Source organism: Mytilus californianus, unplaced genomic scaffold, assembly GCF_021869535.1.
Source record: "Mytilus californianus isolate M0D057914Y unplaced genomic scaffold, xbMytCali1.0.p SCAF_5, whole genome shotgun sequence".
In the NCBI taxonomy this organism is placed as follows: domain Eukaryota; kingdom Metazoa; phylum Mollusca; class Bivalvia; order Mytilida; family Mytilidae; genus Mytilus; species Mytilus californianus.
Genome location: NW_026262701.1, coordinates 113,611,411 through 113,632,625, shown reverse-complemented (window position 1 = coordinate 113,632,625; position 21,215 = coordinate 113,611,411). Strand labels below are relative to the sequence as shown.

The window sequence follows — 21,215 nt, the reverse complement described above, 5'->3', positions numbered from 1 at the left end:
ATAAATAAATAAATAAATAAATAAATAAATAAATAAATAAATAAATAAATAAATAAATGAAAAAAAATAAAATAAATAAAATAAACTAGATAAGAAATATGAAATGGAATTAAGATTATAAGACAATTACAATACGGGGTCAGATTAGGGTAATTCCGGGTTTGCCGATCAAATACAATAAAAAAATAATAATTCCAGGCAGGTGACAAAATACATGTTGATGATGAAATATAAACACTAGAATTGAAAACCAAAAGATATATGGAAAAAAAAGAGAAAAATCAGGAAATATTTTGTACAGAAACTCAAAATTACTTTTAGTTCACAAATTTTCATGTCAAAATCCAATTAAATCATATAAATGTGACAGTAATTTTCCTAATCATTAATAAATGTTGATATTACATGTAGATGTTTTTATAGTGTAAACATATAACTACAATTCCAACAGGTAATTTCTTCTCAATTTTGAAAGGCCAGTAAAATTCTGGAAGTTTCTTACTTTATTTTCACAATAAAAGATAACTTTTAATGAACTTAACACACTAAAACTCAAATCTGGTATATTTGCTGTTTTTCCAATTTCATTGAAAAGCACGTGAAAAAATTCCCAAAACTGGCCAGGGTCCTTTTTCCCAAAATACCCAGAAAAACCCCTGTACTGATAAGTGATAAAGTTTGTTAACTGTTACTTACCTTCAAAAAGGGGGTTTCATTCACTTTACTACATATACATATAAATATAATCAACAATACAGAGTGCAACACCTAGGATAAATATAGGATTGTTTTGTAAGAATAGTTGCTGAAATAAGCAGGCAATATTCAAAGTAGAATAAAAAATATTACAGGACTGTGTTTTAAAGTAATAAGCATTGTGCAGGGCTCACGTTACCATGCTACTGGGGCGACAAAGTCGCTTTCCCCGGTCGCCACTTCGCTTTGACCGACCTTCAAAAGCGAAATGTAGTCGCCCTGTTGTTTACGATACTCAAATTCAGTCGCTTTCGTCATCGGCAATATTCAACATTTACCAAGTCGATGAAACAGAAATTTTTCATTTGAAAGTAAAGAAATTCAAAGACATAAACGATTTATTTTCTTTAGGAGGTGAAAGCATTGATTTTAAAGTTGGTTGCATGTTATTTTCATAAAGACAACTTTTTTATCACTTCTGGTACTTGTTACTCAAGCGTAGATCAAATCATTCTAACTTTCGGCAAAATAAGCTTGTTACTTCATTAGAACGTGATGAAATTCAAGATTTCTTGCTGTTGTGCAATACACTGTGCTGTTGCGCAATACTTAGTAAATCTGTCGTCAGACTATAAACAAATAAAGTTCAATTAATTCCCAGTCATATTAGAAATTTGTGAAAATGTAAAGGGAGCTTGCATCAATAGTTGTAAATAATTCACTTAAGTTTCATGAGAATTGCTGACAGCATTTTTGAGCTATTGTCCGAAAACTGGAAAATCACCCCTTTTTAATGAATAAAACCCCATCACTCAGAAATGTTAAATGTAAAATTTATAAAATTCTAAACGGAGCTTACATCAATATAGATATAAACAATTCACCAAAGTTTCATACAAACTGCTGAAAGCATTTTTTATTTTTGTCCATAACTGGAAAATCCCCCCTTTTTTCATGAATAAAACCCTGTAACTCAGAAATGTAAAATCTAAAATATATAAAAATCAAAAGGGAACTCATGTCAATAGATATAAACAATTCACCACAATTTCTTGCAAGTTGGTGAAAGCTTTTATTGTCCGAAAACTGGAAAATCCCCCTTTTTTTCATGAATAAAACCCCACAACTCAGAAACGTAAAATCTAAAATTTATAAAAAATGAAAGGGAGCTCATGTCAATAGATATAAACAATTCACCAAAGTTTTATGCAAATTAGTTAAAGCGGTTTAGAGTTAATGTCCGACATGTTGACGACGGACGGACAACGGTATACCATAGTACGTCCCGTAAACGGGCGTATAAAAATGACAGGGTGTCATACCACACCAAAACCTTCTGAAGGAAACACAAAGTTGGCAAGCAATTTTTTTTTTTTCATTGACAACCCTGTATAACCTGCAGCAGTATCGAGTCTACATGCATTACCTTGTATATTTCATAAAATATGTGGTTATTGTCAAAGTTAGTTATGTCAGTTATAATTTACACATTTACTGAAACATGCCAGAGAAGTGCATGTACAAACTTTTGAATTTGATCTGCAAACTGGGAAAGCCATCCTTTTTTATGAATAAAATTCCACAATTTATTAAATTGAAAGGGAGCTTGCATCAATAGATATATATAAACAATTAACCAAAGTTTCATGACAAATGACAACTGCTTAAAGCATTTTCGAGTTAATGTCCAAAAAGTAAAACATGGAAATCCCCCTTTTTTAATGAATAAAACCCCTTACATTGTAACTGGATAATGTAAATTCTAAAATTCCAAAACAATCTAAAGGGAGCTCACATCAATACATGAGTATAATCCCATATAACTCTGAAACGGGAAACCTAAAATTTATAAAATAATCAATTCACAACAGTTTCATGCAAATTGGTGAAAGCGTTGAAGAGTTTGTGAACAAAGCATTTTTAGAGTTAATGGGCGTTAACATGAAAATCCCCCTTTTTTAATGAATAAAACCTCACATTTTGAAAATGTATATTATAAAATTCCTAAAAATCTAAAAGGGAGCTCACGTCAGTAGATATAATCAATTCACCAGAGTTTCATGCAAATTGGTGAGTTAGTGAACAGACAGATCAGGGCAGACAGACGGACAAAGGCATACCATAATATTTCTCATGAGCAGGCGTATGAAAACTGCAGGGTACCATTCCAGGCCAACACCCTCTGAAGGAAACACTATAAGGGAGCTTCCTTCCCATTTCTAAGGGGGAAAAAGGGGGGGGGGGGGGGGGGGGGGCTAGGATGAAAAATTTTGTCCTGCATTTTTTTTTTAGTTCGAGATGTAATCTGTCCTGCCTTTTTATTTTTCACTCTTTTTTGTCCTGCCTTTTTTTCTATTAGTTTATCCAGACTTGTTTTTACATAAATTGTCATCCTGCCTTTTTTTCATAGTCTCATCCTGCCTTTTTTTCAAATTTCATCCTAGACCCCCCCCCCCCCTAAAAATCAAATGGTAGCTCCCTAAGTTAGCAGACAAATTATTTTATTTTTACATTGACAAACCTGTATAACCTTGAAGCAGTATTAAGTTCATGTATTATCCCTCATATTATTACATGTACATTGAACTAACACAAATTGTGGTCATTGTCAAAATTATAATTTACAGGTCACTTTTCCAATGCTTTTAATTTAAGATTAGGGCATTTTTGTCATTTGAATTGAGTTTTGTAGTCGGAGATTACTCTAACCTCCAATGACTGTTTTGCGACACCAGCTAGGGCAGTGGGACTTCAGCTGGTCCCATATCAGATAGATGATATTTGCCCGTCCAAAGTTGATGTGCTGCTTCGTTGCTTCTGGAGTCGACTGGATCCATATAAATCAAGCCTCAATTTATTCATTTTTCTCTTCATTTAACATGTTTAAGTAAGTTTGATCAACCTGCCACCCGTTATCTTCTCATATTTGGACAGTTTTCACATTGACCCATCCAGTGGCGGATCCAGAAATTTTCATAAGAGGGGGCCCACTGACTGCCTAAGAGGGGGCCTGCTCCAGTCATGCTTCAGTGATTCCCTATATAATCAACCAAATTTATCCCACAAAAGGGGGGGGGGGGGGGGGGGGGGGGGCTGGGCCCCCTGACCCCCCCCCCCCCCCCCTCCTAAATCCGCCTCTGCCATCAATACTGACATTTTAGAGGGTATGAATGCCCTTTACCGTCAGGCATCTAACGGTCATTTTCGGCTACCGTTAGCGTCAAATATGTTAACATTTTACCGTGATTCGTCAACATATCCTTATCATGATTCATCAGAGGTCTCAAATAATAATCGTTACCGTTATTTTTGGCAAAAAATTAACGTGATTCGTCAAAATCTGTCATTTTTGTTATCGTCTTGAAGAAAGTCTTCATTTTATCGTCATGCACCAAAAATTACCGTTTACGTCATTTGGCAAGATTTTTTACCTTTATTCGTCATGAAGGTACCCCCATTACCACCCTCATTTTAACCTTCACTTTATAAGAATGTCACATGACCAACATTATGGGAACTGATTTATGCAATTGACCCTTATTCAATAGGAAAACAATCTATATAAATCAAGCCTCAGTTAGTTCATTTTTCTATTCATTTAAATAAGTTTAATTGACCTGCCACCCGCTATTTTCTCACATTTGGACAGTTTTCACATTGACACATCAATACTGGTATTTTTACTTTAACTTAAAAAGATTGTGACATCAGGGGTGAAACTTAACTTTGTAAGGCCAGTAGCCAGCTGGGTTACTAGACTTGAAAATCAGTTAGCCCAGACAAAAAGTTAGTAGCCCAATTTATTTCACTATGAGTATCACTGGTGAAGCCCGCGTGCGGGCTGAACTTGCTAGGGGGGTTTGGGGGCATGCCCCCCCAAGAAAATTTTGAAATTTTAGACTCAAAACCCTGCATTCTGAGCATACATGGAGGTGATTTAGATGCCTTGGAAAATGTAAATTTTGTCTTATTTTTGTTGTTGACATCAATCAAATTTAATAAAAAAAAAATCATTTACAAAATGGGAATCTTCATATCCTGTGTACCAGTTTTTTTTTTAATATCTTTTTAAGACAACTAAAGAATTCTCTGTCCTTAAATACACGTAGATGATCGATGAAATATTTAATTTTATTTCTTTAATAATCTAATTTATTAAATATCTTGATCGATTTATTTTGCGTAACTACGTACATTTGTAAACAAATGACCCCCATTTTTTCTCAAAAGACTTGTACACGTATTTCAAAAGCATTGTCATAAAATTGATATCTCCTCTGATTTTCTCTTTTTTGTAAACTGTTCAGTAAGTAGGAAACTAAAATCATTTTGAACTAATGTTATTTATTTGTGGTCGACAATATTCTTCTTCCGTTTTTGACCTTCATTCTCTGGACACCACATGGGCTTTGAAAAGGGAACTACAAAAGGTACTGTTTTCCAGATTCTTAACAACATTATATATCATACGTCCTTTTATTTGACTGATATTATATCATAACATGCTTTTGTCATCTTCTCTGAATTTCTTCGCTTTCTTGAAGCCAAAACCGAACAGGGTATTTGATCGCTTCATATTGTAAATGACCATCGGAACGTCTCTCTTGTTATCCTTGCAAACATACAATACTTTCCAGACTTTAAATAGACGACCAATCAGTGACCTGAATTAACGTGAACTATATTTAGTCAAAGGTAAACTCTGATTTTACATCCTTGTTTATCGCAACCGCGACAATACGACTCTCGACACTTGCCTGTATACATTTTAAAAAGATTTTTTTTCTTTTTGAATTTATATTTTTGTCAGTGAAGTAGCCGGCACTTGGAGCCACGGTAAACAACGGATTTCCGACTGTCGGGTACTTTGTTTTCAATTCGCCACCTGGGCTACCACAACTGAATAAAAAGATCGCCCAGGTCAATTTCTGGTCGCCATGGGCGACTGTTAAGTTTTTTCCCTGGACATGACCAACAGAAAAAGTAATTTTCAATGCATTATGAGAGCCGATTTATGAAAATGACCCTTATTCAATAGGAAAACATAATCTAACACCTCGTTCATTTACGATGCAAATAAGCTGAATGGCCGAGTGTGTTCAATCTGAGACTACTATAACACAGAGATTGGTCACTATAGATTTATCGGATTATCTGAGTCTCCGGTAGTTAGCTACGTTATTTTAACGTAGTTTCGTATTCGACCGTAGCAGACGACATATATCACCTATCACTGAGAATACTATAACAGTATCGGATATTATTATTTTTCTTTTAAAAATAATTAAAAAAAAAAATTGAATTAATCAAAAAAAAAAAAGAATATAGTTTTTATCTTTCAAATGCAGTTATCTCTATTCATATTTAAATTTTTGTTTTTAATCATTAATAATTTGTTAATAGTTTGTTATTATGCGGCCACTCTTGAAAATGTGAATGTGATTAATCTTATCAATCTTACAGTTACATTGTTTTGCTACACGTCCGTTAATTGTATCTAATATACAAATATTTTACCTGTAGACAGGTAGTCTCAAAAGCATGGGAGATGAATTTTGTTTCACAGCTGGGTGCCCAAGGTACACGAGGCTCCGTTTATTGCAGTAAACTTTTATTCTATACTTGTAAGGTATTTCACTGCTGAGTGCCCAATATACATGTGTATTGTAGTAAACCTTGTCAAATATCGTCGGTGCACTTGTGGTAGGATTCAGGAGGGTGTGGATGGGGTTTTATAGAATGGAGAAATAGGGGCAAAAAAAGTATAGAATGGAGAAAAATGGACCGACAAATAAAGAATAGAGAAGAGAAAATAATAAGTTATTAAGATTTAAAGAATAGAGAAAAATGGCATAGAAATTATAGGAAATAAAGAACCCCCATCCAGACCCTCATTCAGATTATCCAACGTAAATTTTCTTTTTCAAACAAGTTTCAACCCCCCCACACACTTTTTTTAAATTTCCGTCTGATAATTAGGTCAAGTTTTTGCAAACAATGTAATAGGCGGCGATCACAGAAGAGAGAAAAAATTTCATTAAAGGTAAAGGAGTAATTTCTTTACGTAACAGATCAGCAAAGAGGTTATAACTGCAATGGATACATAAAGCAAACATAAGCCCTACAAATTATATACATGTTCCCAAAATATCGCCGGCATTTTCATTTTTCAATTCACAATGTCCAGTAACTTATATTTTTTATCTTGGGATGATAGTGATCTCAATCTTGATCTTTTACGTGGTGAATATACTGCATCAGATATTGAATCTGAGGATGACTATACGTCCCTGCTGCAAAGACTGCAAAAACTACAAAAACTCCAAAAGAAGCATCAACCGCAAGTACATGTAAATCAGAACGAAGAAGCTTCAAAATTATGTGACTGAATAATCAAATTATCTCTGTTTACATAAATAGAACCACATTAGTGTAAATTACGATGACATTTTTTCAACACCAGAAATATGTGCCCTCTTTCAAAATCCCAGACAAGAAATTTTGTGCTTCAATACAGAGCCGTAAAGTTTTTGGAAAATTTGAATATTGTCTATTGTTAAAGTGTCGTATGTTTTAGTTATATCGCTATGCTTTTTGTAACCCTAATAATTGAGCAACTCAGATGAAAAGAGTTGTGATTTGCTTTAGTTTTTTTAGCCACAGCAAATATAAATGTGCTTGTTCAATGTTTGGTGACAAACCATGTTAATTGTTGTCGGCATGATGCTTTGTAAATAGGTTCCCTATAACATTTTTTTGTTGGGTAACTGCTGACAGTTTACCATGTGAAAATTCTGAGAAGCCAAAAATAATGCGGAATGTATAAATACGTAGCAATGTCAGATCTAAACAAGAATGTTAAATATGATAGCATATATTGATGTCACCTTTCTGTAAATTCAACTTCGATTCACAACTGCTTGTCAATGGCAAATATTTCATGTACAGTCAGCCTGATTAAATCGAAATGAACTATTTTCAAATTATGTTTAAAGTTTGTTTTTATGTTATGTCGTTACACCAATGTCCCATGCTAGTGGTGGTGATGAGCGCCTAAAAATATTTAACATTGTCACATTCTTTATGTGCCCGTCTCAAGTCAGGAGCCTGTAATTCAGTGGTTGCTGTTGGTTCATGTCCGTCATATTTGAATTTTCGTAAATTGCTTTGTTATTGTAGACACTTCGTTTTCTCTAGTGAATTGTTATATATTTTCCATGTCGGGGACTTTTGAAGCTGACTGCACGGTATAGGTTTTCTCATTGTTGAAGGTAATTACGGTGCATTCCAATAACTAACATCCACTTCATTGAACTTCATTTGGACTAAAGGAGTTGTCTGATGATCATTAGCAAAAATATATAAAAATCTCCTTAAAGTTTGCTTCAAGTGGCTATTCCTTTAATATATAAAGATGTGTGGTTACTTGTTTTTTTTTCTTTCATTGAACTGTTATCCAAACTGAGCGTGTTAGTGAATTTCTGCATTCCTGTCTTAATTTTGATGTATATAATAATAAAAATGTATATTCAAAGACTTAAATATTTATTTCTCCATGTTCGACAAGCATGACAAATTCAATGAAATTAAAAAAAATACTAAAAAAAGTCATTTTCTCCTGTAGTACTTCTCCCTTCTTCTAATGCGTGATTTCTTTCTGGGGGTATTCCTACAATAAAGAATATATTATAAATAAAAAGAAATAATCTTTGTCAAGTTTATAGCATAGGCAATTCATTAATTTTTAAGACAGTAATCTGAGACTTGAGACTCAGCAGTAATTGACCAATCATGTCAATATGGATCAAAATAGTAAAACTGATAAAGGATGCAGACCAAAGGTGCATGTACTTTTTACATCATGTTTGGGTCAATTATTTAAAAAAAATACGTCTATTTAGGAACTCATGATGTACTGGTATTTCACATGGTGACACATTTTCATTGCATAATATTATTATACTAGCATGTATAGACTGTATATCAAGGGAACCATATATAAATCTAAATTTCTTTCACTAACGATACAAATTCACCTATCAGACCTCATGTTGTGTGTGTGCAACTTGTCTCGTGTGTTTCTCAGTTCTGCGGCGGGAACTTAATGATACAGAAAAATTGGAATTTCATATAATTACAAATTTTACATCATTACATCGGTTAATTACTAAGGCTTGCACATACATTATCCGGAAAACATATTGTTCATCTGAATGTAAGTTATGGGTGAGTTGCTCATTGACCCTGTCCCACGGACTGGTAATAACTCGAGGTTACTTTCCGGTTTGGTCGGTAATTTCAAGTCTATAACTGCACTTATTTTATTTAAAGTGCTTATAAACCAACATTTATGAACATGTCAAATCTTAAATTCACACTTACCGGAACATAACACTCTTTATAAATCCACATTTGTTAATTATTATTTTCTCTTTCGCTGTCAAAAATGGCGGTCGAATCCTTCTTGTCAATCATTGCGAGTCACGTGCCGAGTCACGTGATCGAAGACTCACAATTAATTACTATTTGACTGGTCAGTACGGGAAGTGACCAATCTCTGTGTTATAGTAGTCTCAGGTTCAATTTGAAAATAAAAGTGTTAAAATGCAGGAATCGCAAAAAAAAAATGTTGGACATCAGAGTAATCTCGGCCTATGAGTATGAGTTTTAGGCAATTTGTAGGGGGGAGGGTTCAAGGGAAGCAAATGCTCTTTAAATTATGCATGTTTCAAAAATTGGGGAAAAATTACACAGAGCGTTGAGTCATTTTTTTCAGACTTAATTTAAATAATGACTAATGTAGACTTACCTTCTAATTCTATAAAAAAAATCACAACTACTGAACAGGAACAATCATGGTACTTTTTTGTCTATGAAACCGCTGCTGGATAACTCGGACTAAAACAAAATCGGCCTATCACAAACTCGGACTATCACAAACTCGGACTATAACAAACTCGGCCTACCATTATTTATATGCGGAAATATATTGAACAAACTCGGACTACGATTAGTAGATTGTTTTGTGTTTTTTTTTTTCTCACTTTAATAAAAAACAAACTTTATATATAAGAATTATATATGAAATTTGAGATTATGATAAATATTTTTGAAAAAAACATTGTATAGAAATGTATTAAAATAAAACTTAGCTCCATCATATTAAATATGTGTTATATGAGTTGAATTTGATATGTTTGAATGAGGATAATTAACTTCTTTTTGAAATATTATTGTGATTTTTCTCGTTTATTATTTTTATTGACAAAAGATGTTTTAATGATTGGCGTGTGTGCGTGTTTGTATTGTATGGATAGTTCCGACACGTGTTACATCGGGAGCCCGTTTGTTTACAAATAATAATGTCACGTGATCACGCACTGACCGTCACAAATTTTTATCCTCCGCCATTATTCGTATTACACAATATTACTGTACTTGCACAATTCACAAATGCATAACCCATTTATCTTGCGGACATGCAATGGGAATGTGCACGGTTATCAAAACCTACAAAAATATTGCATGTACAGTTAATGAAGAAGTTATTTCATCAAATAGATATTTAGATAAGATTTTCACTCATGACACAAATTGACTGGGTGACATCGCCATCGGGGATAATTGATAAATGGGATTAAATTGACCGCCAAGAAGGTGTAGAGAACCACCTCTGGAGAACCTTAACATTAATAAGTTATACTCACCAAAAATTCTCTATAATTAACGCTATTTTCTGTTGGAAAATTTCAGAAAGATGCTGATAAGTTTACTTATTTGGTGACACAGATTATTTTCTTGTTTTGGCGCGAAATATATTCTTACTCTTAATGCTTGACGTAAGAAAATTTGTATATAATTATATTTTACTAAAGCTCAGCGTAAATATGCAGAAGCATGACAATTCATTAATGATAAAATGTGTAAATATTTCTGTAAAAGAATATAATTTTACTGTCCCAGTATACTTCACTTAGAATTACATTTGAGCGCAAGAAAGTCTCCTTGTGAATAGGCCCGGGGTCGAAGTTCAACATATCAACGGAAATTTTTGCGTTGCTTTACATCGAGGCTACAGCTTTTCAACCAATCGGGGAATGTTTACCTAGGGCATACATCTATTTTTACTGCAGGTTTTGACATGTTTAAATCGGGATTATAGAAAAATGGAATGGTGTTGGTAAATACAAAACAGAAAATGATGAACACTTTTAGCAAAAGATAAATTGGATCGGGGGTCTGTGAATTCACATTATTTGTACAACTCTCCTCACTCTTGGGAAGCGTGTGCTTTACATCGAGGCTTGCGTTGCTTTACATCGAGGCTTACATTGACGCCATAGTAGTTCAACCAATCGGGGAATGTTTTTTTGGGGCATACATCTATTTTTACTGCAGGTTTTGGCATATTTTAATCGAAATTAGAGAAAAATGGAATGATGTTAGGAGATATAAAACAGAAAATGATAAATATTTTTAGCAAAAGATGAATTGGATCGGGGTTCTGTGTATTCACATTATTTGTACAACTCTCCTTACTGATGGCAAAAAATGGAATTTCCGTGACCTAAATGGTTCGCGAAAATTAATATTTTTATATATATATAGTAATAACTAAAGGACATAAACATATGTAACAGAACATAACATTATTAAGTTGATGAATGTTGTATGACAACAATAAATTGTTAAAAGTTGTTTATATTTTGTTGTGATATTTTATATTTTTCATTTTTGTGAAATGCTAGACCAGGCTAGTTTAAATATTGAAACTTTAATGAAAAACCATCTGTATTTTTTATGAATTATTGGTAGACTTCATTAACATGCAAGCATTTTTTTCTTTTGACCCTGCTTTCGAATCGTGTACCTTCTTTTGTTTTCTCTTTGTTCAAGTAAGCGGTCATCCTTTGTGTTACTAGACTGTACAAGTTTTAACTTAATGATTTGATTTACGACATATGGTCTAAAATGACAAAAAGGTGGATGTGCGTACATAAAACAAATGAAACTCCACCACAATTTGTGCCGAGTCGGACGTGCGGACTATCTCGACCATGTTAACACAATTTCGTGATTATAATTAAAAGGGGAATGCCATAGTAAAGTTAGTAAGACGCTATGTTACATCTATTTTGACATTTGTAGTTTTTCTAGTGTTAGTGCTGTTCAACACAGAGCTACCAGGTTTTATATGGGTGTTGCCAAATATACACCAAACGATGATATTGATTACCTCGTAGTATAAAACAGTGGACATATGTCTATGGAAACTAGGCAAGATTAAGTGTCATGGAAATTACCGAATACATATAACTGAAGGGGTCCTTGTTGTTCAATTACCCCCTTTTTTAACATCTATTAGAAAAAGCAGATATGTCAAATGTATCTTCACAGGTAAATATATATATATACCTGTGAAGATACATTTGACATATCTGCTTAATGTGAGTTTTTCTAATAGATGTAAAAAAGGGGGTAATTGAACAACAAGGACCCCTTCAGTTATAAAAACACTCGTATAAGGCGTAAAATGTATTCGGTAATTTGCTATATATATAAACAAGTCTAAATTGAAAACAACGTTCAAACATATGATTGCGTTGGATAAAAACCGCAATTTTTATACGTGTGCATACAAAACAAATTTTTTGGTAGAGGGGTCTAAATACAGCACAAACAACATTTTCCAAAAGACCAAATGAGTGAAAAAGTATATTTTAACAAAACGCATTTGACTAGCAGGTCGAACAACTGATGTTCTTAAACCCTGCTGACTGCCATTGGCGATTGCCAAATAAACGGATCACAAGATGTAACAAAATAGATCATATTATTGATTTATTACCAAACAGAAAACAATAAACGGAAAAGATGGTATACCGCAAACAAGAGGTGCAAAAAATTGTACACCATATCCGGATTTCGACAATTAATGTCTCTTCAGTGATGTTAGGATTCGAAACGGTATTTGGAAGGCCATATAATTTACCTCAATTTAGGATAGACTCTTGAATTTTGAAAGAGTCAAAATAGGATGAACGGATCATATAAACCCGAAGGCAAATGTGAAGATATATATACATGTATGTTCGTCTTTTCATCTGCCAAAAGTTGTAATACGTGGTCGTAGTAGTCTTTAAAGCTTTCCATTTTGTCTTAATGAGTGGTCAGAGTTGTCTTTATAAGTGGTCAGAGTTGCCTTTATAATTGGTCAAAGTTGTCTTTATAAGTGGTCATAGTTGTTTTTATAAATGACCAGAGTTGTCTTTCAAACTGGTCAAACTGGTCCGAGTTGTCTTGAAGGTGGCCCGAGTTGTCGAATTGTATTCGAACCACACAACACGAGCAATAAACCCTGCATACAATATAGAAATAAGGAGATGTGGTATGATTTTTGCGATTCCTTTGTCCTCGAAAACGTCCTGTTTTCATTTTAAACTTTCATCTTCGGTTAATTTTTAGAGCTAGAAAATTTACGTGTATGATGGTCTACACATTTTTTTTAAATCTAAGAGTTAGACATGTGACATATACCTATCTGTTAATGTATGATGATCTACACATTTTTATGAAATCTAAGAGTTAGACATGTGACATATATCTATCTGTTATTGTATGATGGTCTACACATTTTTGTGAAATCTAAGAGTTAGACAAGTGACATATCTGTTATTGTATGATGCCTTACAACAGGGTGTTTGTTCTTTGTTTTATTCAACTAATGATTTATGATTGCCCCTTTTGTATCTTCTCCCTCAATCTATATGAGTTATTGCCCTTAAATGATATTTTTTTACTAATGCCAACAGTTTTTCCTATTACCTTGAAAACTATAATAGATAAACAGGAACTGTAAACAGCAGTTATAATCAACAATCTATGGACATCTACATTATCATGTTCTCGCCCTGAATATGCATTTGATTTGCCACTGCATATTAAACAGTCATCCGTCCAATCATCTAACTTAAAATTGGAAAGGTGATTAGCTATAAGACAAATTCAGCGACATGTCGGCCGTAAAATAGACAAGCAAATTATTCAGGCGCGTAGCTCCCTATACGTCAACACGTAGTTGCCTGCACATCGGCATGTTGAAAAAAAAAATAGGGCAAAAAAAAATATGAATAAAATGTTTAAATGAAACAGTAACCTATATATGTTGCCGCTTTTTTAATTGATGAAATGTCATTAAATGGCGGCATTTGGTTTCAAAAGTGGTGGTTTATGGGTTGGGACGATTGCGATATCATGGAGATGACAAAGCCGGACAGTACCTTGCATCTATTACAAGATTTGAATTTGTTACAGCTCTTGTAGTTTTGGAGCATATTTTACAGAGTATGGTATATCTGTCGAAATACCTGCAAGGTATCGAATGTGATCTGTTGTAGGCTACAAAAGAATGTAGAACTGAGTTGTTACGAGCTGAAAGAAGCGATGACTCTGTTTGGAATGAGATGTACCAATCGGCATTAGATTTATCCGAACCTTTCGATATCGTTGAAAATATGCCGAGGCGATGTGGTAGACAGACTACCAGAGCCAATCAAAAGTGCAAACACGCCAAAACAGTATTGGAAAGTTTCATCATATTTTGCGTTCATAGACCACATGATAATGGAACCGGCGTTTGATATCATCAGAAAATCGCTTCTTTGCGCAGTATCTGCTTCCTCGTGTTGTAGGAAATATAACCAACGAACAAATCGCAACTTTGTTTGAAACATACGAGACTGACCTTGCATGTAATTTAGACGAATTCAATCGGGATGTCGCTCGATGGCCAACACGCTCGTGTATAACACCTCGCGATCAGATGGCAACTTCGCTGTGTGAGACACTCGATGCGGTAAGCCCAGTGCTGTATTATTCACTCTTTAGATACTATTTTGAGTCTTATGTTGACAATGCCGGTAGCAAGTGCTACCGCGGAGAGATCGTTCAGTATACTACGTCGGCTGAAAACATATGTACGATCAACCATGAATAACGATAGGTTATCATCGTTAGCATTAATGCATATTCATCGGGATTTCAGTGTGAATATTGACAAAGTAATGGATAAGTTCGTTTCTGCTAAGACCCGAAGAGCAGATTTTGGACAATTTTGAGTAAATTCTGTCTCACAAAACTGTGTTGCTTATGTATTCAAATTACCATGATTTACCCTATTCAAAAGAATTCTGAATAGTTTTGAATTCATGAATTGTCTATAAGTCTCTATTAACCCTCTTATGACCGAAAACCGAAAAAAATATCATTTTCTGCATAAAATGGTCCAAAATGCGGTACATCGGCGTGCATTTCATTTTAGTGTAGCTACGCCCCTGTTATTTCATAGGAATTTCAGTAATACATATAGGACAATATCTTTTCGAAGTACGACTCACTTACTTTTGTACTTTATTTAACCAGACTCAAGCTAGCGAACACTAAGCCAGCGAACAATAAGATGCATCAAGCTAGCGAACAATAAGCCAGCGAACAATAAGAAAACGCGCCAACATGATCATGCCTAAAAACCGAAGACTTGCAATAACACAAAACGTCCTTTTAAATCTAATGACAATAATTTCCAGTAGGAGAACGAAATGCAATTCCATTTTAACACAAAGTTAATTAGTTATTCATGTATCTAATACAACTCTTTTTTAACCGGACATCTAAAATTCCTATTAGGCAATCCTTTCTCTTTTAAGTGCTCTCTGATTAGAGATGGGTTTGTTGTTTTTATAATAATGAAACAATTAGTAACAAAAGTTCATACTAAACTAGTGTAACGATACAAATAAATCTTCTACTTTATATATGCGTTTGAAAAGAAAAGAAAAATAAATCGACTGATTTTGGAACGTCCAGTATTTTTTGTTAGATTTTCTTTAGAAATAAAAGCATGATACGCAGTTTTCTGCTTTTGTCAAAGAACTAGTTCATTTTTCTAATTTTTCAAAAGTATGTCGTCACTCTGGTAATGTATTTACTATATTTCGATAGGAAGAGTGATAAGTGTAAGAGTGGCACCCAAATAGAACGAGAAACGAATTGACATAAAGATTTTGGTCCAAAGTTGGGGTAGGGTGACCCTACCACCACCAAATTTTAATTCATAAAAAAGTCCCTACGGCAAAACTTTTGTTCACACTAGGTACAAATGATAGGCAATTGCCTAAGGTTGCCTAGACCTAAAGACCCAGGTGGTTAAAGTTACGGAAATGTTTTGATTGAGGTCCAAAGTTGGGGTAGGGTGACCCTACCACCACCCAATCTTAATTCATTAAAAAGTCCCTACGGCAAAGCTTTTGTCCACACTAGGTACAAATGATAGGCAATTGCCTAAGGTTGCCTAGACCCAAAGACCCAGGTGGGTAAAGTTACGAAACTTTTTAAATTGAGGTCCAAAGTTGGGGTAGGGTGACCTTACCACCACCCAATTTTAATTCATAAAAAAGTCCCTACGGCAAAGCTTTTGTCAACACTAGGTACAAATGATAGGCAATTGCCTAAGGTTGCCTGGACCTAAAGACCCAGGTGGGCAAAGTTACAGAACTTTTTAAATTGAGGTCCAAAGTTGGGGTAGAGTTACCCTACCACCACCCAATTTTAATCCATAAAAAGGTCCCTACGGCAAAGCTTTTGTCCACACTAAGTACAAATGATAGGCAATTGCCTAAGGTTGCCTGGACCCAAAGACCCAGGTGGGTAAAGTTATGAAACATTTTTAATTGAGGTCCAAAGTTAGGGTAGGGTGACCCTACCACCACCGTGTTTTAATTCATAAAAAAGTCCCTACGGCAAAACTTTTGTTCACACGAAGTACAAATGATAGACAATTGCCTAAGGTTACCTGAACACAAAGACCCAGGTGGGTAAAGTTACGGAACTTTTTAAATTGAGGTCCAAAGTTAGGGTAGGGTGACCCTACCACCACCCAATTTTAATTCATAAAAAAGTCCCTACGGCAAAGCTTTTGTCCACACTAGGTAAAAATAATTGGCAATTGCCTAAGGTTGCCTGGACCCAAAGACCCAGGTGGGTAAAATTACGGAATTCTTTTAATTGAGGTCCAAAATTGGGGTAGGGTGACCCTACCACCACCCAATTTTAATTCATAAAAAAGTCCCGACGGCAAAGCTTTTGTCCACCTTAGGTACAAATGATAGACAATTGCCTTAGGTTGCCTGGACCCAAAGATCTAGATGGGTAAAGTTACGGAACTTTTTTAACTGAGGTACAAAGTTGGGGTAAGGTGACCCTACCACCACCCAATTTTAATTCATAAAAAAGTCCCGACGGCAAATCTTTTGTTCACACTAGATACAAATGATAGGCAATTTCCTAAGGTTGCCTGGATCCAAAGACCCAGGTGGGTAAAGTTACGGAACTTTTTAAATTGAGGTCCAAAGTTAGGGTAGGGTGACCTTACCACCACCCAATTTTAATTCATAAAAAAGTTCCTACGGCAAAGCTTTTGTCCACACTAGGTACAAAAATAGGCAAGTACCTAAGGTCGCCTAGACATAAAGACCCAGGTGGGTAAAGTTACGAAACTTTTTAAATTGAGGTCCAAAGTTAGGGTAGGGTGACCTTACCACCACCCAATTTTAATTCATAAAAAAGGCCCTACGGAAAAGCTTTTGTCCAGACTAAGTACAAATGATAGGCAATTGCTTAAGGTTGCCTGGACCCAAAGACCCAGGTGGGTAAAGTTATGGAACTTTTTCAATTGAGGTCCAAAGTTGGGGTAGGGTGACCCAACCCCCTCCCTTCTTTAATTCATAAAAAAGTCCCTACGGCAAAGCTTTTGTCCACACTAGGTAAAAATGATAGGCAATTGTCTAAGGTTGCCTGGACCCAAAGACCCAGGTGGGTAAAGGTACGGTACTTTTTAAATTGAGGTCCAAAGTTGGGGTAGGGTGACCCTACCACCACCCAATTTTAATTCATAAAAAAGTCCCTACGGCAAAACTTTTGTCCACACAAGTTACAAATGATAGACAATTGCCTTAGGTTGCCTGGACCCAAAGACCCAGGTGGGTAAAGTTACGGAACTATTTTAATTGAGGTCCAAAGTTGGGGTAGGGTAACCCTACCACCACCCAATTTTAGTTCGTAAAAAAGTCCCTACGGCAAAGCTTTTGTTCCCACGAGGTACAAATGATAGGCAATTGCCTAAGGTTGCCTAGACCTAAAGACCCAGGTGGGTAAAGTTACGAAACTTTTTTAATTGAGGTCCAAAATTGGGGAAGGGTGACCCTACCACCACCCAATTTTAATTCATAAAAAGGTCCCTACGTCAAAGCTTTTGTCTACACAAGATACAAACGATAGGCAATTGCCTAAGATTGCCCGGACCCAAAGACCCAGGTGGGTAAAGTTACGAAACGTTTTTAGTTGAGGTCCAAAGTTGGGGTAAGGTGACCCTACCACCACCGTATTTTAATTCATAAAAAAGTCAGACGAGGTACAAATGATAGGCAATTGCCTATGATTGCCTGGACCCAAAGACCCAGGTGGGTAAAGGTACGGAAGTTTTTAAATTGAGGTCCAAAGTTAGGGTAGGGTGACCTTACCATCACCCAATTTTAATTCATAAAAAAGTCCCTACGGCAAAGCTTTTGTCCACACTAGGTACAAATGATAGGCAATTCCCTACGTGTTACCTACATGTTGAACAGATGGGCCTGGTGGATAAATTCTTGGAACGTTTGCAACTGAGGTCCAAAGTTGGGAAATGGAGACCTTTCCCCCTCATAACTTTAATTCGTAAAAACAATTATCTACGCGGCAAAGCTTTGACCACACAAGGTACAGATGAAATTCAATGGCATAAAGTTGCTCGGATTAGATGAACCTGGTGAGTTAATTCACGGAACTACTGCAACTGTAGTTCAAAGTTGGGATAAGGAGATCATTCCGTCCAGACTTTAATTGTTATAAAATTTCCTACGGCAAAGCTTTAATTGTGTCCATACTATGAACAAACGATAGGTAAGGCCTTAATGTTGCCCGGACCAGATAGCGGAGGTGGGTAAATTCACCGAATTTCTTCAAATGAGATTCAAAATTAGGGTATGGAGACCCCTCCCCTCCCAATTTTAACCCTTGACAGATTCCTATGGCAAAGCTTTTGTCTTTTGCCCAGACCAGATGGCCCAAGTCATCAGATGAATAATCTTAAGAGTAGTATTGTCTGTGGTTTTTTAACCATCCGCCAAAACCCATGGTGCTGTGGTTGTCCCATATATGGTCATGCCCCGCCCCTTAATGCCAAATATGGGCATGTCACACCCCCTTATATTATATATGGGCAGATACCGCCCCCTTTCCCCCAACCTAATGACGTCAACGGAAGTAAGTATATATATATCATTTTATTCTGGTATCACCTATGTTGAACAAAGGTAAGGAAGATGAATCACGACGGATGCATGTTGACCATATTTGGATATGAAAATAACAGTATGACTCACATAGAACCATGCCAAAACCATAAGTCATATCGAATGCACGCTCGTCATATTTGGTCATGATGCGATCCGACCATTTCGATACCACGAGTCATCAGGATGCAAGATCAGGGCATGACGCACCACATGACTATACCATGAGTCACACCAGATGTACGTTGACCGTATTTGGTCTTGTTGTGTAGTATGAGTAACAAAGTCGACATTGTTGGAACGTTCGTTATACAAGGGCATGTCTCCCTTATTCGAAAATTTGAATTATATAAAATTGAAAAATGAAAAATCCACAAAATTCAAAATTTTATAAAAATTGTTAAATAGAAAAAAAAAATCACTGCATACATTGATCAAACTATCTATAAGAATACCTGAAGCAAAACGATGGATGAATTTTACCTTTACGTATCGAGCGGATTTCTTTTATGCTTTTTGAAAATAATAACGGTGGGGTGGCGCATTTACGATTCAACTTGACAAAAGCTACATATTTAAAATATAAAATTTTGAATTTTTTGGATTTTTGAATTTTTGAATTTTTGAAATTTTTATTCCACTAAGGGAGACATGCCCTTGTATAATGAACGTACCAACAATGTCGACTTTGTTACTCATACGGATGTCTGACTCGTCAGAGCTACACAACAAGACCAAATACGGTCAACGTACATCTGGTGTGACTCATGGTATTGTCATAAGGTGCGTCATGCTCTGATCTTGCATCCTGATGACTCGTGGTATCGAAATGGTCGGATCGCATAATGACCAAAAATGGCGGGCGTGCATTCGGTATGACTCATGGAATTGGCATGGTTCTACGTGAGTCCTACTGTTATATTCATATCCAAATATGGTCAACATGCATCCGTCGTGATTCATCTTCCTTACCTCTGTTCAATATAGGTGATAGCAGAATAAAATGATATATATATATACTTACTTCCGATGACGTCATTAGGTTGGGGAAAAGGGGCGGTATATATACATATCCAAATATGGTCAACATGCATCCGTCATGATTCATCTTCCTTACTTCCGGTGACGTCAGTAGGTCGGGGGGGGGGGGGGGGGGGGGGGGCGTATATGCCCTTATATCATATAATATAAGGGGGCGGGACATGCCCATATTTGGCATTAAGGGGCGGGGCATACCCATATTTGGGACAACCACAGCACCACGGGTTGTGGTGGGGGTTAAAAAATCACAGACAATACAACTGTGTCACCTTTTCCAACGCAATCAAAGACAAACATATATCAAATGAATCTACAGTTCCATACTCGAAAAAAAACCAAATTATTATTATCAGCTTATTTAACAACATGTTTTTCAGTAACTAGAATACTTAGTCAATCAAAGATTTATTAGTCCAGCTAAATAGAAAGTTCTAGTTAACCTGGTATAAAGGTTCAGTGTGAGCTTTTTATAATATTTGGCGTCCGTTGTTTATAGTCCGTAGTCGTCCGCCGTCATCATCCATTTACTTTTACAAAAGATTTTCTACAAAAATGATCCGCTAATTATGATCTACTTATTAGTTATTGTCGTCAGTTGACTGCTTATATTTTGCTGGTTTCTGCAGATAAATTTCTATATTTTGTTAAATAATCTAAATAAAAGTGTAAACAGCATTCCCTGTTATTTTATCAACTTTTCAACTATAAATTATGTGTTGTGTGAAATGGCTTTCCGAACTTTCGGCATCCTGTCAAATAGTTCCTAAAATAACATTTTTTGTAGAATAAACGTATAGACAATGTAAAAACTATGTAAATGATTACCTTTCAAGATGAAAGTGTTTTAGTAAATTGATTTTTTCTTGAAAAAGCGGATTTCGTTTTTCTTTTTGTTAAAGGCTTGAGAACTATATTATGCATCAATGTATGGTGCGCAACGTTTTTTATGAATTAAAGAAGGGAGGGGGTTGGGTCGACCTATCCCCACTTTGGACCTCAATTAAAAAAGTTCCGTAACTTTACCCACCTGGATCTTTAGGTCCAGGCAACCTTAGGCAATTGCCTATCATTTGTACCTAGTGTGGTTAAAAG

At 35.5% G+C, this 21,215-nt stretch overlaps 1 long non-coding RNA gene across 1 annotated transcript; it reads right to left on the bottom strand.

Annotated features, from left to right (window-relative positions):
* Positions 1-8,224: 8,224 nt before the first annotated feature.
* On the bottom strand, positions 8,225-9,270 carry LOC127700696 (uncharacterized). The gene is made up of 2 exons (XR_007981687.1): positions 9,079-9,270; positions 8,225-8,365 (listed from the first exon to the last, which is right to left on the bottom strand). It is a non-coding gene; the product is annotated as an uncharacterized LOC127700696 (long non-coding RNA).
* Positions 9,271-21,215: the final 11,945 nt, after the last annotated feature.